Here is a 23,393-nt window from a genome sequence, read left to right as displayed (position 1 = left end):
CAGCACATTTGGCAAACTCAGCAGTGGCCACAGGACTGGGAAAGGTCAGTTTTCATTCCAATCCCAAAGAAAGGCAATGCCAAAGAATGCTCAAACTACTGCACAATTGCACTCATCTCACATGCTAGTAAAGTAATGCTCAAAATTCTCCAAGCCAGGCTTCAGCAATACGTGAACTGTGAACTTCCAGATGTTCGAGCTAGGTTTAGAAAATGCAGAGGAACCAGAGATCAAATTGCCAACACCCGCTGGATCATTGGAAAAAGGTAACAGAGTTCCAGAAAAACATCCATTTCTGCTTTATTAACTATTCCAAAACCTTTGATTGTATTGATCACAATGAAACATGGAAAATTCTGAAAGAGATGGGAATATGAGACCACCTGACCTCCCTTTTGAGAAATCTGTATGCAGGTCAGGAAGCAACAGTTAGAACTGGACATAGAACAACAGACTGCTTCCAAATAGGAAAAGGTGTATCAAGGCTGTATATTGTCACCCTGCTTATTTAACTTATATGCAGAGTACATCATGAGAAATGCTGGACTGGAAGAAACACAAGCTGGAATCAAGATTGCGGGGAGAAATATCAATAACCTCAGATATGCAGATGATTCCACCCATGTGGCAGAAAGTGAAGAGGAACTAAAGAGCCTCTTGATGAAAGTAAAAGACGAGAGTGAAAAAGGTGGTTTAAAGCTCAACATTCAGAAAACTAAGAGTATGGCATCTGGTCCCATCACTTCATGGCAAATAGATGGGGAAACAGTGGAAACAGTGGCTGACCTTATTTTTCGGGGTTCCAAAATCACTGCAGATGATGACTGCAGACATGAAATTAAAAGACGCTTACTCCTTGGAAGGAAAGTTATGACCAACCTAGACAGCATATTGAAAAGCAGAGACACTACTTTGTCAACACAGGTCTGTCTAGTCAAGGCTATGGTTTTTCCAGTGGTCATGTATCGATGTGAGAGTCGGAATGTAAAGAAAACTGCTGCTGCTGCTAAGTCGCTTCAGTCGTGTCCGACTCTGTGCGACCCCATAGACGGCAGCTCACCAGGCTTCCCCATCCCTGGGATTCCCCAGGCAAGAATACTGGAGTGGGTTGCCACTTCCTTCTCCAATGCATGAAAGTGAAAAGTGAAAGTGAAGTCGCTCAGTCATGTCTGACTCTTAGCGACCGCATGAACTGCAGCCTACCAGGCTCCTCCGTCCATGGGATTTTCCAGGCAAGAATACTGGAGTGGCTCGCCAGTGCCTTCTCTGAAGGAAAACTGAGCGCCGAAGAATTTCTGCTTTTGAACTGTGGTGTTGGAGAAGACTCTTGAGAGTCCCTTGGACCACAAGGAGATCCAACCTGTCCATCCTAAAGGAGATGAGTCCTGGGTTTTCATTGGTAGGTCTGATGTTGAAGCTGAAACTCCAATAGTTTGGCCACCTGATGCGAAGAGCTGACTCATTTGAAAATACCCTGATGCTGGGAAAGATTGAGGGCAGGAGGAGAAGGGGACGACAGAGGATGAGATGGTTGGATGGTATCAACAACTCAATGGACATGGGTTTGGGTGAACTCCTGGAGTTGGACAGGGAGGCCTTTCATGCTGCGGTTCATGGGGTCGCAAAGAGTTGGACTCGACTGAGTGACTGAACTGAACTATTTCTAATTGTTTTAAATATATTAGTTCCACTCTAAATATATATGAATTTTACATATTTATAAACAGAAACGTATTGTTTTTCTTCCAAAGTTATCCTTCATCGTAATACTAATCTTTATCTTAGCTTAACCTTCATCCTAAGTCATATAACCTTCCAATAATAGAATCAGACAAGTATATGGACTTCCCAGGCCTAACACTATCCATCACTGCACTGGCAAAGAGAGAACAATTCTAGAGCTTCCATTATTACTGCCAGAAAGCATGCTAGGGTCCCCAGGGTGATATTCTTCTTTCAGTGCAAATAGCACAGAATCCTACAGATAATATGGTTTAAATAATGCTTTAGGAATGAATAAAAACCCTGGTGCCCTTATTTTCATTTCATGATCAATAAAAGGGGTCATATGCTCCTCTAACATTTATCATCCTCTAACCAAAAAATCTTATACTGGAGTTTTCGATGATGTGTTATTTTGAAAAGAGATCAAGCATACTTGGTGCATGAACAACAGACAATAAATAGGGGGAGAAGGGTGGTGCAGGTTTCTATAATCTTTCTCTTCAACCATTGTAAGAGAGGCCTAAAAATTCACATCATTTGTATATAAATGACTTTAGTTTGTGCTGTTATTTATTAGAAGCATGAAAGTCTTTTAGAACTGTTGCTCAGACTCAGAATGTTTGTGCTTGAAATACCTTTAGAACAGAATCATCTATTCGAATTACTCTTTCCCACTATAGATCAGGAAATAGAAGCACAATGAAGTAATGTAGATGCATAGAGTAACTTGGTTTTTGAGGAGGAGAAATCAAGTTCTGTGCATTTTTTCAAGGGACTACATACCATACTAGCCATATACTATACTAATACAACATCCTCTCTGTTTAGATTTGGAAAATTCCCTACCCTAGGATTTCTATGCCCTCTCAGGGACAACTCACTGAGCAATATCATGCATTTGTTTTGATCTGAAATTATACAAGACAGCATTTGTTTGCAAACTGTGGAAACCACATGTAGGGCTGAATACTGTAGACAGAGCAACCTAGAGCTAGATCACATGTTAGGTTAGGGAACCATGCATTTCAGTTTGCCAGGGACAGTCCTAGTTTACACCATTATCTCCACGCATTTTTTTTTTTAAATTAAAACCATAAATTTTATTTCAGAATGTACAGACTTGATCTTTTTTTGGGGGGTGCACGCTCTATATTTTTCTTACATTTATATTGTTTTAAAAATAACAACTGGAATGTATAGATTCTTGTACACCATTGTGTGTTTGTACGTGCTTTGTTTTATTTACTTTTCATTGAAGGATAATTGCCTTACAGAATTCTGTTGTTTTCTGGCAAACCTTAACATGAATCGCCCATAAGTATACATATATACCCTCCCTTTTGAACCTCCCTCTCATCTCCCTCCCCATCCCACCCCTCTAGGTTGATACAGAGCCCCTGTTTGACTTTCCTGAAACATATAGCACATTCCCGTGGGCTATCTATTTTACATATGGTAATGTAAGTATCCATGTTATTCTTTCCATACATCTCAGCCTCTCCTCCCCTTTCCCCATGTCCATAAGTCTATTCTTTGTCTGCTTCTCCACTGTTGCCCAGTAAATAAATTCTTCTCTACCGTTTTTCTAGATTCCGCATATACGAATTAGAATACGATATATATCTTTTTATTTCTGACTTATTTCACTCTGTATAATAGGTTCTAGGTTAATCCACCTCATCAGAACTGACTCAAATATGTTCCTTTTTATGACTGAGTAATATTCCATTGTGTATATGCACCAAACTTCTTTATCCATTTGTCTGTTGATGGACATCTAGGTTGCTTCCATGTTCTAGCTATTGTAAATAGTGCTGCAATGAACAGTGGGATACATGTGTCTTTTTCAACATTGGTTTCCTCAGGGTATATGCCTAGGATTGGGTTTGCTAGATCATCTGGTGGTTTTATCCCTAGTTTTTTAAGGAATCTCCATACCATCTTCCATAGTGGCTGTATCAATTTACACTCCCACCAAGAGTGTAAGAGCATTCCCTTTTCTCCACACTCTCTCCAGAATTTATTGCTTACAGACTCTTTGATGGTGGCCATTCAGACCAGCGTGAGGTGAAATCTTATTGTAATTTTGATTTGTATTTCCTCTAATAATGAGTGATGTTGAGCATCTTTTAATGAGTCTGTTAGCCATCTGTATGTCTTCTTTGCAGAAATGTCTATTTAGGTATTTTCACCACTTTTTGATTGGGTTGTTTGTTTTTCTGGCATTGAGTTCTATGAGCTGCTTCCACATTTTGGAAATTAATCCAATGTCAGATGTTTTGTTGGCTGTAATTTTATCCCATTCTGAGGGTTGTCTTTCCACCTTGCTTAGAGTTTCCTTTTATCCTTATCCATTAGATGTCAGACAGAATGAAAACCACAATCACAGAAAACTAATCAATACAATCACATGGACCACAGCTTTGTTTAACTCAATGAAACTATGAGTCATGCCCTTTAGGGTCACCTAAGACAGATGGGTCATGGTGGAGAGTACTGGCAAAAATGTGGTCAAGGGAATGGCACATTCCCTGGAAAAGGGAATGGCAAACCACTTCAATATTCATGCCATAAGAACCTCATGAATAGTATGAAAAGGCAAAAAGACAGGACACTGAAAGATTAATTTCCCAGGTTGGTAGGTACCCAATATACTACTGCAGATAGGTAGAGAAATAACTCCATAAACAATAAGAAGACAGAGCCAAAGCAAAAACAACACCCAGGTGTGGATGGGACTGGTTATGGAAATAAAGTCCATTGTTGTAAAGAGCAATATTGCATAGGTACCTGGAATGTTAGGTTCATGAATCAAGGAAAATTGGAGGTGGTCAAACAGGAGATAGCAAGAGTGAACACCAGCATTTTAGGAATCAGTGAACTAAAATGGACTGGGATGGGTGAATTTAACTCAGATTACCATTATATCTACTACTGTGAGCACGAATCCTTAGAAGAAATGGAGTAGCCCTCAGAGTCAAGAAAGAGTCCAAAATGCAGTATTTGGATGCAATCTCAAAAACGACAGAATGATTTCTGTTATTTCCAAGGCATATCATTCAATATCACAGTATTCCAAGTCTATGCCCCAAACAGTAATGATGAAGAAGCTGATGTTGAATGGTTCTATGAAGAACTACAAGACCCTCTAGAACTAACATCCAAAAAAGATGTTCTTTTCATTTTAAGGGACTAGACTGGAAAGGTGGGAAGTCAAGAGATACCTGGAGTAACAGGAAAATTTGGCCATGGAGTACAAAATGAAGCAGGGCAAAGTTTAACAGAGTTTTGCCAAGAGAAGACACTAGTCATAGCAAACACCCTCTTCCAACAGCACAATAGGAGACTCTACACATGGACATCACTAGATGCTCAATGATGAAATCAGATTGATTATATTCTTTGCAGCCAAAGATGGAGAAGCTCTATACAGTCACCAAAAACAAGACTGGGAGCTGACTGTGGCTCAGATCATGAACCTCTTATTGGCAAATTCAGACTTAAATTGAAGAAAGTAGAAAACCACCAGACCACTCAGGTATGATGTAAATAAAATCCCTTACACTTATATAGTGGAAGTGAGAAATAGATTCAAGGGATTGGATCTAATAGGTAGAGTGTCTGAAGAACTATAGACGGAGGTTCATGACATTGTATAGGAGGCAGGGATCAAGACCATCTCCAATAAAAAGAAATGCAAAAAAGCAAAATGGTTGTCTGAGGAGGTCTTACAAATAGCTGTGAAAAGAAGAGAAGCAAATGGCAAAGCAGAAGAGGAAAGATATATCCATCTGAATGTGGAGTTCCAAAGAATAGCAAGGAGAGATAAGAAAGCCTTCCTCAGTGATCAATGCAAAGAAATAGAGGAAAACAATAGAATAGGAAAGACTAGAGATCTTTTCAAGAAAATGAGAGATACCAAGGAAACACTTCATGCAAAGATGGGCTCGATAAAGGACAGAAATGGTATGGACCTAACAGAAGCAGAAGATATTAAGAAGAGGTGGCAAAAATACACAGAAGAACTGTACAAAAAAGATCTTCATGACTCAGACAATCACAATGGTGTGATCACTCACCTAAAGCCAGACATCCTCGAATGTGAAGTCAAGTGGGCCTTAGGAAACATCACTATGATGGAGGTGATGGAATTCCACTTGAGTTATTTCAAATCCTAAAAGATGATATTGTGAAAGTGCTGCACTCAATATGCCAGCAAATCTGGAAAACTCAGCAGTGGCCACAGGACTGGAAAAGGTCAGTTTTCATTCCAATCCCAAAGAAAGGCAATGCCAAAGAATGCTCAAGTTACTGCACAATTGCACCTATCTCACATGCTAGCAAAGTAATGCTCAAAATTCTCCAGCCAGGCTTCAATAGTACGTGAACCAAGAACTTCAAGCTGGATTTAGAAAAGGCAGAGGAACCAGAGATCAAATTGCCAACACCAGCTGGATCATTGAAAAAGCAAGAGAGTTCCAGAAAAGCATCTACTTCTGCTTTATTGACTATGCCAAAGCCTTTGACTGTGTGGATCACAACAAACTGGAAAATTTTTAAGAGATGGGAATACTAGCCCACCTCACTTTCCTTTTGAGAAATCTGTATACAGGTCAAGAAGCCACAGTTAGACTGGACATGGAACAACAGACTGGTTCCTAATTGGGAAAGGAGTGTGCCAAGGCTGCATATTTTCACCCTGCTTATTTAACTTCTATGCAGAGTACATCACGCAAAATGCCGGATGGATGAAGCACAAGCTGGAATCAAGATTGCTGGGAGAAATATCAATAACCTCAGATATGCAGATGATACCACCCTTATAGCAGAAAGTGAAGAAGAACAAAAGAGCCTCTTAATAAAAATGAAAAAGGAGAGTGAAAAGTTGGCTTAAAACTCAACATTCAAAAAACTAAGATCATGGCATCTGGTCCCATCACTTCATGGCAAATAGATGGGGAAACAATGGAAACAGTGAGAAACTTTATTTTGGGGGGCTCCAAAATCACTGTAGATGGTGACTGCAGCCATGAAATTAAAAGACACTTGATCCTTGGAAGATAAGTGACCTCCTCCTTCTCAGTGAAGGTCATCATCAGCTTTTTATTTTATGGTGAGGGATGTAGCTAGAAAATTAATAGCTCACTACCTTAAGATTTTCAGTAGAGCATTGATTTCACTGTAATTGTTACTTAAACTTCATGTTTTCTTTTTTTTTTTATTAAATCTAAAAAAGGCATTTATAAAATCACATGAACACTTCTGTATTTCATGCATGTTACTTAACTGTTACTTAACTGTTGGAATGGTGCTACACATTGATCAAACATTACTAAAACTTTTACTTATACATAATTAATTCCAAACTAACTCTGGTACTAAGACACAGAAACAAAATAGGTGGGTTTGATTTAACAATAACAGACTCAATCTCAGCACTCTCTCCCTTCAATTATATATTAAACTATCAAACAACGTAGAAGGAACACTGTTGATATGAAGACTTTGCTGACTCTGGCTTCTCTACGATGACAGACTCAGAACAAATTTTTAAGTCATTGAAGTCTTCTATATCAATGCTGAAATCATATTCAAAACAAAGCATAATTCCCTAAATACCATAAAGTGCACTCACTACCTCAAAAGTGAGGTGATATCACTGCTCTTAGTTTGAATAAAGAAGTGAATAGGATGGGGAACACATGTATACCTGTGGCGGATTCATTTCGATATTTGGCAAAACTAACACAATTATGTAAAGTTTAAAAAATAAAATAAAATTAAAAAAAAAAAAGAAGTGAATAAAACCAGAATGAAATTGAAGTAAATAATATTATTTGATATTATTATTTTTAATGAGTAGAAACTGGCTGATCTACCGAAACTTTTTTAAAAGACTAGTTCAACAAGGTACTTACTGGCATCATATAATACAAATAAAAGTCATGTAGTAAGTTAGTTTTTTTACTTTGGAATGGCAATCTTGTATTATATTCAAAAAGCATTTGGATCAAAAGTTAAAAAAAAATCATACAAATTGTGAAATTATTTGTTCTAGCTCTGTGAAGAATACTGTTGGTAGCTTGATAGGGATTGCATTGAATCTATAAATTGCTTTGGGTAGTATACTCATTTTCACTATATTGATTCTTCCAATCCATGAACATGGTATATTTTTCCATCTGTTAGTGTCCTCTTTGATTTCTTTCACCAGTGTTGTATAGTTTTCCATATATAGGTCTTTAGTTTCTTTAGGTAGATATATTCCGAAGTATTTTATTCTTTCCATTGCAATGGTGAATGGAATTGTTTCCTTAATTTCTCTTTCTGTTTTCTCATTATTAGTGTATAGGAATGCAAGGGATTTCTGTGTATTGATTTTATATCCTGCAACTTTACTATAGTCATTGATTAGTTCTAGTAATTTTCTGGTGGAGTCTTTAGGGTTTTCTATGTAGAAGATCATGTCATAACAGGAAGCTAGGAAGTTCCAAGTTTCTATTTCTTCACAAGAAGAAATAACATAATTACACATTACTTGAAAGAATCTTATGAAAACTCTGGAAATCAATGATACAGTAACCAAGCAAATGCTCAATCAAGACAGTGAAGAAGTGAAGTGAAGAGAAGTCGCTCAGTTGTGTCTGACTCTTTGCGACCACATTGACTGTAGCCCACCAGGCTCCTCGGCCCATGGGATTTTCCAAGCATGAATACTGGAGTGGGTTGCCATTTCCTTCTCCAGGGGATCTTCCCGACCCAGGGATCGAACCTGGGTCTCCCACATTGTAGGCAGACGCTTTACCGTCCAAGCTCAATCAAGAAAAGGCACATTCAAAACAGTAGGGAATTTTGTGGTGTTTTACTCACCCTTGTCCCATTCCCTCATGGGTATAGCCTTACATAGTCAGGGAGAAGTGACGCGATTCCTAGTTCCCTGCCTCAAGCTAGAATGAGCAGAGTAGAATATATTTGCAAAGTTCTAACCTGTCTGCACTCTGACAAAATAATTTCTGTCTCACCTGACTCAGAGCTGGGGAAGAGCAGCAAAGTTTAGATTTCAGGTCGGAAGCCATGTGAAGCGTGGCAGGCCTATAAAACTGCAGGGGCCCTGCAGTTTCACAGAAGCCTAAGGTAAGGTGACAGGCAGAAAAATATCATAGGATATCTAAGACATTGAGAAGAAGCTGGAATAAGCCTCTTTGGGAAATTAAGGCCTTGAAAACAGTGACTAACATCAGCAAATTACTGGACTAGGAAGCTCCAGGCTCTTATTCCCCTACAGGAATATTAAATCAACTATAGATTGATGAAGATAGTTTTATGAAAGTCCTAAAGACAAATCAAAGATCTACAGTTTGGACAGACTAGTGTAGGGAAGAAAGTATATACACAAATACCCAGACAGGACACATGCCCAGAAAAGGCCTGAGAAGGTCTCAACCTTTTACTGGGCTTATTAGTGATGGTCTTTTGTACAGAGACAGCCTGCGATCACTGGGAGAGAAGATGACTTCTTTTACAAATGCCTGATTTTCAACAAAAGACCACAGGCCTTTAAAGAAACAGAAATACACCCCATTACAAAAGGTTAAACTGGTGAGTTTTTAAATCTTGACCTTATTTCTTTTGTACTTGGAAGTTTGTACCTTTGACCACCTTCATTCTCCTCTCCTTCCTTCCTCCTCTGGGAACCACACATCTGATCCAGCTAATTTCTGATAACATGGCTTCATTTTACCAAAGCATGCCACTTGACAACACAGTATCAAACTATGCACTTCCAAATTGACTCAACAATGGAACAGCCAAGCTCTCACACAGTTTGGAAACTAATACTAGTGAAAGCAAAGGAACCATGACACAGCCCACCAGAGGAAATGGCTGGTGGAGTGATGGAGCTTCACACAGGCTGCGTGGGTGAGAGCCGTAGGCACTTTGTCCAAATCCTGCTGCCCTCCTGGATCACTCTCATGCCTACTACCCACTGCCATCCCCAGTTTCAAATGGCTGGACAGATAGTTTTCCCAACTGAGAAATGGACAGTGCAATCATTCCTCTGCAATAAATTCTAAACAGCACGATTTAGCTGTGATTCTACAGTCATAAGATTGCTTTGTACCCAAAGAAACCAGACAAAATGGATAGATGGTAATCCTTTAATTGGCTAATGGGAAATTAAAAGTTGGGCAAAATTGATAGGTTCAATTTTCATCAGCAGATAATTGTTATTAGAAATAATATCCTAGAGGTCAAAATTTTAATCTTTTATCTTAAAACAGGTTTATAAAAAAGGGAGGAGGAAGAATGTAGAGAAGTGGGAAAAAGAGGACCATCCAGCAATGAAAAACTGCAATATAAAATTATGCTTGTTTCTTTTTTTAACTATTATTCTTAATTGTGGAAAAAATACCCATGAAATAAACATGATCATCTTAACCATTTTGGTCTACAGTTCATTTTTAAGTCACTAGTGGCATTAACTACATTCACATTGCTGTGAAGCCATCACCCCCGTGTATCTGCAGAACTCTTTTTATCTTGGAATGAACTCCTAAACCCATTAAACGACAATGCCTCATTCACCTGGAGTCATTTTTTGCAACAACTAGAAAAAATGCTGTTTCTTGTTGAAAAGAAAAAGTACAAACTCTCCCTTTTTATTGAAGCATAGTTGCTATATGATAAGTTATAGGTATGTGTGCGTGGGTGTTGTCACTTCAGTTGTGTCTGACTCTTTGTGACCCCATGGACTGTTGCCTGCCAGGCTCCTCTGTCCACAGGATTCTCCAGGCAAGAAGAGTGGAGTGGGTTTCCATGCCCTCCTCCAGGAGATCTTCCCAACCCAGGGATCGAACTTGTGTCTCCTACAGCTTCTCATTGCAGGCAGATTCTTTACCACTGAGCCACTGGGGAAGCCCAAGTTACAGGGATACAATAGAGTGATCCACAATTTTTAAATTTATAATTATTATGAAGTATTGACTATATCCCCTGTGTTATATAACATCCTTGTAGCTTATTTTGTATATAGGAATTTGTGCATCTTAATGCCTTTATTCCTCTCCGCTATCCCTCTCCCCACTGGTAACCATTAGTTTGTAGTTTGTTTTCTTTATCTGTGAGTTGGTTTCATTTTTGTTATATTCACTGGTTTGTTGTATTTTTTTAGATTCCACATATAAGTGATATCATACAGTATTTGTCTTTCTATGTCTGATTTATTTCCCTTAGAATAATATACTCCAAGCCTTTCCCTATTGTTGCAAGTGGAAATTTTTCATTATTTTTATGGCTAGGTGGTATTCCAGTATTCCACAATATCACACACACACACACACACACACACTTAGGTTGCTTCCATATCTTGGAACTTCTAAATAATGCTTCTATGAACATTGGGGTGATGTATCTTTTTGAAGTAGTTGGCTTTTCTGGGAGTATTTGCTTGTTTGTTTATTTTGGATATATACCCAGGAGTACAATTGCTGGTTTATATTATAGTTCTAGTTTTCCATTTTTGAGAAAGCTCCATACTGTTTTACCTGGCAGCTGTACCAATTTACATTCTCACCAGCAGTGTATGAAGTTTCTGTTTATTCCATATCCTCATCAAGTTGTTATTTGTGCTCTTTTGATGGTAGCCAGTCTGATGAGTGTGAGGTGATGTCTCACTGTGGTTTTGATTTGCAAATCCCTGATGATTAGTGTTGTTGAGCATCTTTTTAAGTGCCCATTGGCCACCTGCATTTCTGCTTTGGAAAAATGTCTATTCAGGTCTTCTTTTGGCTATTTTTTTACATTAAGTTAGTTGTATGAGCTGTTTATACATGCTGAATGTTAACCCCTTATCAATCATATCATTTGCAAATATTTTATCCATTCAGTAGGCTGTATTTTCAATTTATTGATAGTTCCCTTTGCTGTACAAAAGTTTTTAAGTTTAATTAGGTCTCATTTTTGCTTTTATTTCCTTTGCTTTAGGAGGCAGATCAAAAAATAGTGCTATGATTTATGTCAAAGAGTGTGCTGCCTATGTTTTCTACTAGGCGTTTTATAGAATCCTGTATTGCATTTATATTTTTAATTCATTTTTACTTTATTTTTGTATATGGTATTAGAGAACATTCTAAATTCATTGATTTGCATGATGATGTCCAGCTTTTCCAACACCTCTTGCTGAGGAGACTGTTTTCCCTAAAATAAATTCTGTCTCCCTTGTCTTAGAATAAATGATAAGAATTGAATGGGTTTATTTCTTAGTTCTCTATTCTGTTCCATTTATCTATATATCTGTTTTTGTGCCATTACCCTACTATTTTGATTTCTGTAACTTCGTAGTATAATCTGAAGCCAGGAACTCTGATTCCTCTGGCTCGGTTCTTTCTGAAGACTGTTGGCTACTTGGGATCTTTTGTGTTTTCAGTCAATTTTTAGAATAATTTGTTCTAGTTTTGTGAAAAATTCCATTGATATATTGGTGGAGACTGCCTTGTATCTGTTGATAGCATTGAGAACTATGATCATTTTAACAATAGTAATTTTTCCAATCCAGCAGCATGCTTTCTATCTGTTGGTATCATCTTCAGTTTCTTTCATCATTGTGACACAACTTACCAAGTGCAGGTCTTTTATCTGCTGAGGCAGGTTTTATGGCTAGGTATCTTACTCTTTTTGATGGAATGATAAATGGAATCATTTCCTTATCTTTCTGACAGTTCATTGTTAGGGCATGGAAATGTGTAAGGAATATTTTAAAATTTTAATGACATTACACACAATTGTTACAAGGAGAAAACATGATTCAGAGGAGGCACAAAATTGCAGTTTCATAACTGATCCTGACAACAACTCAAGTAAATTGGGGTCTGCATCAGATGTAAAAATACAGGCAATTTCAGACTCCTTTATTTACAAGTAAACTATATAAACAGCACAGTTCTGTTTGTCAAAATCCCTATTCTGAGAATGTCATCATGGATGAAGAAAGCTAGGGAGGTAGCTAATGCACACAATTCTTACTTAAGACAATAAGAATTCTAAATGAAAATTAGAACTAGAGGCCAACACCAAATATGAGAACAAATGTCTGTGTATTAATTTTGTATCCTAAATGTAATTAAATACATTGATTGGCTCTAGTAGTTTTCTGGTGGTATTTCTAGAATTTTCTAAGTGTAGTATCATGTCACCTGCAAACAGTGACAGTTTTAATTCTTCCTTTCCAATTTGGATTCCTCTTCTTTTTTGTCTGATTCCTGTGGACAGGAATTGTAATACTATGCTGAATAAAAGTGGCAAGGGTGAACATCCTTATCTTTTTTTCTGATCTTAGGGGAAATGCTTTCAGCTTTTCACCATAGAGCATGATGTGAGCTGTGGTCTATCATATATGGCCTTTATTATGCTGAGGTATTTTTCCTCTATGCCCATTTAATGAAGAGGTTTCTTTCTTTCTTTCTTTCTTTTTTTTTTTTTTTGGACCATAAATGGATGCTGAATTTTGTCAGAAGAATTCTACCCTTCTCTTGAAATGTCATATTGCTTTTATTGTTCAATTTATTAAAGTGGTAAATCTCACTGATCAATTTGCCATATTGAAGTCTTTGCATCCTTGGGATAAATGCAACTTGATCGTGGTGTATGAGCCTTTTAACATATTGTTGGATTTGGATTGCTAATATTTGGATGAGGATTTTTACACCATGTTCTTCCGTAATATTTTGTTGTTATTTAGTTGCTAAGTCGTGTTCAACTCTTTTGCAATACCATGCAACACAGCCTGCCAGGCTCCTCTGTCCATGGGATTTCCCAGGCAAGAATATTGGAATGGGTTGCCATTTCATTCTCCAGGGTATCTTCCCAACCTAAGAAATGAACGCACATCTCCTGCATTGGCAAGTGGATTTTTTACCACTAAGCCACCTGGCAAGCCCTTGTATTTGTGTATGTGTGTGTGTGTTTGTGTGTGTGTGTATGTGTGTGTGTGTGTAGAGAGAGAAAGAGAAAGAGGGAGGGAGGGTAAAGGAAAGAAGGAGAGAGTGGGTTAATAATTTAAATCATATCAAACATCTTTTCTGATTACAACATTATGAGACTAGAAATCAATTACAAGAAAAAGCTGAAAAAATAAAAAAAAACATGTGGAGGTTAAGTAATACCTATTAAACAATAATGGATGACTAAAAACATCAAAAAGGAAATAAAAAAATACCTACAGACAAATGAAAACAAAGATGTGATGATCCAAAACCTATGGAATACAGTAAAAGCAGTTCTAAGAGAGAAGTTTATGGTGATACAAGCTTATCTCAGAAAACAAGAAAAATTGAAAATAAGCAGCCTATCCTTATACCTAAGGGAAGCAAGAAAGAAGAACAAATGCCCCAAGTTAGTAGAAGGAAAGAAATCATAAAGAGCAGAAATACATGAAATAGAGATTTTTAAAAAGACAGAAAAGATCAATGAAACTAAAATCTTGTTCTTTAAAAAGACAAACAAAATTGATAATCCTTTAACCTGACTCATCAAGAAAAAAAAAAAGGGAGAGGACCCAAATCAATAAATTCAGAAATGAACAGGACAAGTTACAACTGACACTACAGAGATACGAAAGACCATAAAAGACGACTATGAACTACATGTCAATAAAACAGACAACTTAGAAGAAACGGATACATTCTTAGTCATGTACTATTTCCCAAGAGTGAACAAGGAAGAACTAGACAATCTGAACAGACAAATTACCAGTAATTAAATTGAATCAGTAATTTAAAAATTCCCAACAAACAAAAGTCCAGGACCAGATGACTTCACAAGGGAATTCTACCAAACATTTAGAGAAGTTAGCACCTATTCTCAAACTATTCCAAAGAATTGTAGAGGAAGGAACAGTTCAAGTCCTTAATATCACTGTGATACTAAAACAAGACAAAAATATCAGGGAAAAAAACAAAATTACAGCCTAATACCACTGATGAGGCTTCCCTGGTGGCTTGGCAGATCAGCCTGCAAATAAATAGCACTTATATATACATGCTATTGTTTTAAATTTCTGATTTCTTAGTTTCAAATGCATTTGAAAAACTCTGCATTTGTACTCTCCTCTCATAATTACTGTTTTCGATATTGTGTTTTGCATCTAATTGTTTTTTGTATCCCTTAATTGCTAAGTGTGGATAGAGAATTTCACTATTGTCTTTTAACCTCACTGCCAATGATTTCCTCCTTTTACTGTATGTTTGCTTTAACCAATGAGGTTTTTACTTTTGTAATTTTCATGTGTCTATTTGCAGCCTTTTCTTTTCTGCCTAGACGAGTTCCTTTAGTATTTTGTTGTAAAGTTGGTTTGGTTGTGCTATACTCTTTTACCTTCTTCTAGTCTGTAACACTTCTATTCTCTCCATCAAACATGAAGGAAAGCCTTGCTGGGTAGAGTATTTTTGGTTATAGATATATCGAGAGTCCCTTGGACTGCAAGGAGATCCAACCAGTCAACCCTAAAAGAAATCAGTCCTGACTATTCACTGGAAGGACTGATGCTGAAGCTGAAACTCCAATATTCTGGCTACCCAATGCAAAGAATTGACTCATTGGAAAAGACCCTGATGCTGGGAAAGATTGAAGGCAGGAGGAGAAAGGGACGACAAAAGAGATGGTCGGATGGCATCAGCAACTCAGTGGACATGAGTTTGTGCAAGCTCCAGGAGTTGGTGATGGGCAGGGAAATCTGGTGTACTGCAGTCCATAGGGTCGCAAAGAGTGGGACATGAATGAGTGACTGAACTGATATATATATATATATATATTCCCCTTTCATCACTTTAAATATCTCACGTCATTCCCTTCTAGCCTGCAGTTTCTGCTCAAAAGTCAGCTGATTGCCTTATAAGAGTTCCTTTTATGTTACTTGTTACCTTACACTTGCTGCTTTTAGTATTTTCTTTCCAATGTATGCTATTTTAATTACAATCTGCCTTGGTTTCTTCCTCTTTCAGTAAATACTCCATGGAACTCTCTGTCCTTCTTGAAATAGGATGACTATTTCCTTCAAATAGTTTCTCAGTTGCCCTCTCTCCCTATTCTCCTTCTGAGACTCCTGTAGTGAGGATATTAGTGTGCTTGACCCAGAGGCCTCTTAAAACTATTCTCATTTCTTTTAATTCTTTTTTCTTTCTTCTGTTCTGCTTCAGTGATTTCCACTTCTCTGTTTTCAGCTGGCTGATCCATTCCTCTGTATCATTTAATCTACTTACTATTCATCCTTCTAGAGTATGTTTTCATTTATTTATTGTACTCTTCACCTCTGTTTGGTTCTTTACATTTTCTAACTCTTTGTGAATAATGTTTAACTTCTCACTCTGCATCCATTTCTTCCTCTTCTGAGAGAGAAGAATGGATCATCTTCATGATCATTATTCTGGACTCCTTTTCAGGTAGATTGCTTACGTTCACTTTACTTAGTTCTTCTTGGGTTTTATCTGGTCCTTATGTGGAACATGTTCCTCTGCCACTTCATTTTGCCTAAGTTGCTGTTTGTATCTTTATGTATTTGGTAGGTTAGATATATTTCCCAATCTTGGAGAAATAGCATAATGTAGGAAACATTCCATGCATCCCAGCAGCACACTTCTCTCTTGCCACACAAAATGTATGCTCTGGAGTCTCCCCTCCTGAGGGCTGTCTGAGTCCTGTTGTGGTGAGCAGACTATGTCAGCAGTCTGGTAGGCTTGACTTATTCCTGGTTTGGTTTGTTGCTAGGCCCTGCCGTGTGTGAAGGCTATTGGCTACTGGTTGGTACCACTTGGTCATGGGAAGCTGACTACAGAACCCCAGTGGCCCCCATGGGTTACTGTTGGCTGACTGCTGGATGGATTCGGGGTCTGGAAGATCCATGGCTCTTTTCCACTCGCTGGTAGATTATGCCAGGTTCTGGGGTTAGTGCTGCACTTCTGGCAGGCAGCACAATGACCTGAAATGTGTTTGCAGGGCCCAAAGCTCTTGTCCTGAAGTTTGTGTTGGCCTGCTAGTGGGCAGGGCAGGCCCCAGATATTCCCAGGGCATGGTCTGGCATGCTGAGGACAGGATGAGTCCACGGGTTGTATGATTTAGTTTTCCTGCACGTGGAGTCTACCTCTTAGTATGTGAGGCTAGTCAAGTCTCGAGCAGGCTTCCTGAGAGCAGAATCAGAGCCCAAGTGATTCTGGGACTGATCTCTGCCTGCTCATGGATGGAGCTTGTTCCTGGGCCCTCTGATAGGCAGGATCATGCTCCAGGTTGCAATGGGCTCAGGAGGACTTTAGGCAGACTGCTGGCTGATGGGTGGGGCTGTGACCTCATCTGATGTGTTGCTTGGCCTGAGAGGCTCTAGTACTACCACCTACTGGCTATTGGGTGGGCCCATGTTTTGGTGCTAAGGAGCTAGTGGGAGGATCCCCTAGCTGTCAACAATGGTGCCTGTCAACACCAGTGTCCACGTGGCAGAAGAAACTCTAAAAATTGCCGCCAGTGTCTATGTCACACCTGCCATTGCCCCTGCCTCTTCAGGAGTCTCTCCAAGACAGTAGTAGTTCTGTGTGGTTTTGTATGCTCCCTTTAAGAGTGAACTCTCTATTTCCCTCAGTCTTGTGGGATTCCCCAAATTAAGTACCACTGGCCTTCCAAGCCAAATGCTCTGAGGGCTCATCTTCCCAGTGCAGGACTCCTAGGCAGGGGAACCTGATGTGAGGCTCAGAACTCTCACCCCTTTGGGAGAACCACTGTAGCATAATTATTCTCCAGTTTGTGGTTCATCTAGCCATTGCCATGGGGCTTGACTATATGGCAAGTTCACCTCTTCTATTATCTCATTGTAGTTCCATGTTTTTAGTTTTAGAAGATTTTTTCTGGTAGATTCTGGCTTCCCTGGTGGTTCAGACAGTAAAGAATCTGCTTGCAATGCTGGAGACCTGGGTTTGGTCCCTGAGTCAGGAAGATCCCCTAGAGAAGGGAATGGCTATCCACTCCAGTATTCTCACCCAGAGAATCCCATGGACAGAGGAGCCTGGAAGGCTACAGGCAGTAGGGTCTCAAAGAATTGGACAACACTGAGTGACTAACACTTTCACTTTTTTTTCTGGCCTTTTTAACTGAAGGTTGTTCTGCAAATAGTTGTTTTTTGGTGTGCTCTGGAGAGGTGAGCTTAGAGTGTTGCTACTCTGCCATCTTGGTCAATCTCTCAATAAGCTGAATTTTAACACTGGATGATATTGTCAGGGATGCATGCATTTAAAGACATGTTTTTATACAGTTTTTCATTCTCTAAAGAGGAATTTTAGATCCCTTTAGACTGAATGTTTATTCAGTGAAGGTTAATAAAGTTACCACCTTTCTTTATACTTCCTCTAAATTTCCACTTGCCTTTTAATTTTGGGGTATCTAGGGGATTGTTCATCTGAGGTAGCAAAGACACTCTTCTCAGTCACCATGGAAATGCTAATTAAAACTATAATTAGATAGCACAACACATTCACTAGAGTGCTAAAATAAAAATTTCTTGTAATTTCAAGTGTTGGTAAAGAGGTGAAGCAAGTAGGACTCTTATACGCTGTCGGTGGGAAAGCAAATTAGCACAACCAGTTTGGGAAAGTTGCAGTATCTACTAAAAATGAACATATATGCAATGTATAATTAATAACATATCCAAGAGAAATGTGCATATCCATGTTCCCAAAGACAAGAATGTAAGAGCCCAAAGTGGCCATGATAAAATAGTATATAGCATTGAAAGGTAAATTATTACTGCTACACATAGAAGTCTCACATAAGTAATATTGAGAACAGGCCACACAAAAAAACATGTACAAATTCTATCATTCTGTTTATGTAAAACTCAAAGAAAGGTGAAATAACTAATGGCATTTGAATTTAGGAAAACTGCTATCTTATTGAGGATTGGGATTTATAATTTTGGAAGAAAAAGAGCACCTTCAACTACACTGATTTAGTACTATTTCTTAATTTGAGTGGTTAACACACATGTCTGTTGGTTTTGTGATAATTTATTGAGCTGTTCACCTATAATTTGTGCACTAAGCATATTTAACAAAAATCTTTAATTAATCAATTATATATGATTATACCATATGCCAGATAACATATATGATATTAAAATAGAAAAATAAAAAGCACTTCATTATTCCACTGATGCATAGACTTCAAGTTTTTTTTTCTATATGAATATTCATACATTGGCACTTAGCATTTATAGTTTTTCTAACAGAAATTATCAAAATTGTTTAACAAAAATAAGAAAATCTGAGTAGACCAAGCTTCTATAGTCCTGGAAGCATTAAACATTAAAAAATAATCTACCAGTTCCAATAACCTTTCACATTAATTTACCACTAAATTTTCCTAACTTTTAAAAAATATGGAATTTCCACACAATATTAAAAATATCTATCTTAGCAAGTAAATTTGAGAGGGATAAGACATGCTTTTCATTTTTTTTTCCCTTGAGCAACACTTCTTTCCCTTGTGATTTGTTGATTAGGACTTCTTTTTATTTATTTGTTTCCTCTCTTTTCATGAATAATTATCATGTTTTATTTGTTTGCCATATTGGTCATTATTTTTTTCCTCATAATTTTCATCATTGTCCTTATCTTCTGCATTCTAAAAGTGCTTCTTCAGTCTGCTTTCCATAAATCTAATTATGTTAGTTGTTGCCTACAAAAGTGAGTGAAAGTTGCTCAGTCATGTCTGTTTCTCTGCGACCCCATGGAATTCTCCAGGCCAGAAGACTGGAGTGGGTAGCTGTTCCCTTCTCCAGGGGATTTTCCCAACCCAGGAATCAAACCCAGATCTCCCACATTGCAGGTGGATTCTTTACCAACTGAGCCACCAGGGAAGCCCAAGAATATTGGAGTGGGTAGCTTGTTCCTTCTCCAGAGCAGATCTTTCTGACCCAGGAATTGAACTGGGGTCTCTGGCATTGCAGTCAGATTCTTTACCAGCTGAGCTACCAGGGAAGTCCCTTGCCTATGAAGGCCAATTTAATTCTTCTATTATATTTTCTGTTTCCTTTCAATCCTTTGCATTTCAACTTTCTCAATTTTAATGGCTTGTATTTCTAAGTTAATCAATGCATATGTTAAAAGGATAAAATATAATTTTCTAAGATATCATTCTGGTTTTCATATTAACTCATTGATCCACATATGCTTTACCTCAGGTTTTCATTCCCCACATTAAAGTAATCATTATCAAGATCATGGTTGACTTTGATTGTGTTGTTGCTATTGCTTCTGTATTTGAGAATGTGAGAAAAATCCATTGAAGGGTAGTATTTCTCAACAGACAAGGCATAAGACTGACCATTAGCCCTTGGTCCTACTGATAACTTGATTTTTCTGTATAAAGCCTCTAAGCTTCACAGTTGAGTAGACTGTGAACAACCTCAGGCTTAAATTCCAATGAGTATCAGACATTCAAAGCCTCTGTTAGAATGCTAGTGTACCATCCTCTCTCCACACTCTGTCGTTCTCTGATCACACACATACACAGTACTATTACTGTCGTCACTAATCCCATTATCACCACATCTGCAAAACCTATCTTTCTCTTTGGTTACAATGTATTTCCATAAGTCATTCCTTCCTTTCTACCCTTTTCAGAGGGATCAGGAAAGATAATCCTAAAATGAATACAGATATGAAGGCACTGATTGAGGGAGGTGCCAAGATACGGCTGCTTAACTCTTTAAGTCATACCAATCATGGATTTCTGAGTTAGCAGGCAGAAAGTAAGTGAGGAACACAGAGTCTCGCTCTCTATTACTTAAGGCCATGGGCTTGCTCTACTTCAGATTGCAAATTTCAATTTAGCGACATGGAGTCTTCCCAGAAGCTAAAAATAGATTGGTTGAAAGTCTCAGTTTTGAATTTTGTCATGAATTTTTCATCTTTATCTGTGCCCTTATAGCCAGTTTAAGTTGCATTAAAGACTATTAATCTGGTAGAACTTCCAACCAACAACTGACATCTTAAACTGTGATTAAAAAACCAACCCCTCAGCATCATTTGGAGAAAAATTCAATCTTCCTCTAATATTTACTCACAACCAAAAGTTATTCCTGAACATCTGTGCAATATTACTTTGACACAGATGGCAAAATAGTTATTAATAACATAGCACATGTAAATATTTGGATCCATTTCAGTAGAACTGAGAAAGCCACAAAACTGTCTTATGAAGTAAATTTTCATTGCTGACTCAGTGTTCATTTTACTTTGCCCCCAAAGTGTTGTAATCTTCTTTGGTACTTTTTGAAATAAACAAGTAACATTTATTTTCAGACTTTTGTAGTGTAGTGGGGAGAAGAATTCATTTACATTTCATAGCTGGCCCAGATCGACTTTATTTCTTAGAATTATACAAGGTCTATACACTGTTCAGGAAGTGACAAGGCCCATCCTTCTAAATACAACTTAACTTCACTTTTCAAAGAATAAATAAAATGAAAAAAGAAGGGGAAGAAACATATCATGAGAAAATCAGCAGCATATCAAATGTTTTTTTTTAAGTCTTGGTTTCTTATAAATAAAAAGAAATCACCCCTATAAACTCTCAACTTTTTTTTTTTCATGTTAATTGTTTTATATAACTCTTTTAAGATACTTTGTTATGGTCAATTCTCTTTCAATGATTGTGAACAATTTGGAATTCAATCTTTTGACCCTTAGATTATAAAACAAGCTTCTTGCTGTATGTTGAGGCAATAGGAGCAGTATGAAAAGACATGTACTAGAAGCCTGAATGTAGATTTACCGTCTGGTTTACAGGTTGGTGCCAATCTCCACATGCTAATTGGTCTGTATCACGAGAAGTGTGGAAACAGAGGACAAGCATTAGAAACTTTTACAGACATTTAGTAATTTTATGTCTGTAAGATAATGACAAATGATAATAAATATGTGGATTTGTATATTTTAGCATATTATATTTATACGCCTTTTAGTCATTTCCTAGTAATAATTTTTTTTAGCAATTTTATAAAAGCATTCAGTCTATAATGGATTTAAATGAATTAACAGTGACTGACCCTTAACCACAGGGTCTGAGAAGCACAGAGCTATATGCACACGGAATGTATTCGACATGCTGGACCTCAATTTCTCCATCTCTAAAAATATGAGAAAAGATCCCGACTTTGTCTTCCATAGAGATTATACGGAAACTAGACAGAATTACTTATTCATAAATTATTTATAAGCTCTAACATGAAGAGCTGTCTCATTGGAAAAGACCCCGATGCTGGGAAAGACTGAAGGCATGAGGAGAAGGGGGCAACAGAGGATGAGATGATTAGGTGGCATCACCGACTCAAGGGACATGAGTTTGAGTGAACTCTGGGAGATAGTGAAAGACAGGGAAGCCTGGAGTGCTACAGACCATGGCGTCACAAAGAGTCAGACGCAACTGAGCAACTGAACAACATAAGACTTCATATAAGTATATGGCTGTTATATTCTAAGTAATAATCACTTGGGAAACAGCACAGTATCTTAGCTAAAAGAAGCTTGGTATTTATTAGATGCCTAATACATGTCTGTTGGCTTTATGCATAAACATAAGAACAGAAACTCAGGCATCAGACAGAACTACATTCAATTGTCACAGGAGCAATGTGTGATTTAACGCAGGCCACACATCTTTCAAAAGCACAGTTTCTCCATCAGCAAAATGAGAGTAATAATAGCTTCAAACTTAAGGGTTGTTGTGATATTCAATAAAGTAATGCAGCATTTAGTATTTAGTATGTGACACATGGAATGCATTCAATAAATATTAGTCATATCTTTTATCTCCTCTTCTTTGCTAAGGAAATGCTCAACTGTTCATAGGCAATTTCTTACTTAATTTGTAGGAAAATACAACAAGGAAACAACCATAATCTACATTTTAAAATTAGAAAATAAGACTGAAAGAATTAAGGAAATTTCACAAAGTCACAAAGCTACTTTAAATCCCTGTCTGTCTATAACGGAATTGGTGACTTTTCCCACCTAATACCATCTCCCTAAGGTATTCTAAGTAATGAGAATAAATTTCATAGGCAATATTTTAGAAGCATTCTCATTTTTATTTATAAGCTCTGAGGATATTTTGTGTAAGAAATGGCATGAACAGACTTAATAATGCATAAAAGAGACACCCATGAACCATCTCTGTCACTTACCAGTTTGACTCGTTGATCTCCTCATGCTGGGGTGTTTTTAGTATAGTGCTCTAAGTCTCTTTCATAACCTTGCTTCAAGGCTGCCAAAACATGCAAAAAGAAAAATAATATTTGCTTCTGGAAGGATTTCCATATGTTAGTGGCCAGAATAATAATTCAAATTTACATAGCATGTTTTATAAAACATTTAAAGAAACACAATAGGGATTAACCTTTTCACATGTTTGGTGTTTTGCATCCTGAAAGCAAAAATAGTATCATGCTTTACCCTGGAATTCTCAGAACAGGACAAAGTATCTATCATCTAGCCATTCATTAAATTCTTTCTTTTTTTTTTTTGTTAAATAGTTGAAAGAAGGAAACTTATGTTCAAATAATTAATATATTTGAAGATTTTCAATCTTCCACTTCAGAGGCAAAATGGTATTTTGTTATAATGCACTTGTCT

The 23,393-nt window shown here is 37.5% G+C and overlaps 1 protein-coding gene across 1 annotated transcript in view; it reads right to left on the bottom strand.

Annotated features, from left to right (window-relative positions):
* LINGO2 (leucine rich repeat and Ig domain containing 2) overlaps positions 1-23,393 on the bottom strand; it is a 1,233,386-nt gene that overhangs the window by 579,327 nt on the left and 630,666 nt on the right. Inside the window, exon 4 of the mRNA XM_019965854.2 lies at positions 22,946-23,025. The gene's annotated coding sequence lies outside the window, so the exon portion shown is untranslated. The remainder of the gene's footprint in view (positions 1-22,945; positions 23,026-23,393) is intronic.

This window comes from Bos indicus, chromosome 8 (genome assembly GCF_029378745.1).
Source record: "Bos indicus isolate NIAB-ARS_2022 breed Sahiwal x Tharparkar chromosome 8, NIAB-ARS_B.indTharparkar_mat_pri_1.0, whole genome shotgun sequence".
Lineage (NCBI taxonomy): Eukaryota > Metazoa > Chordata > Mammalia > Artiodactyla > Bovidae > Bos > Bos indicus.
This window is presented reverse-complemented; position numbering and strand designations above follow the sequence as displayed.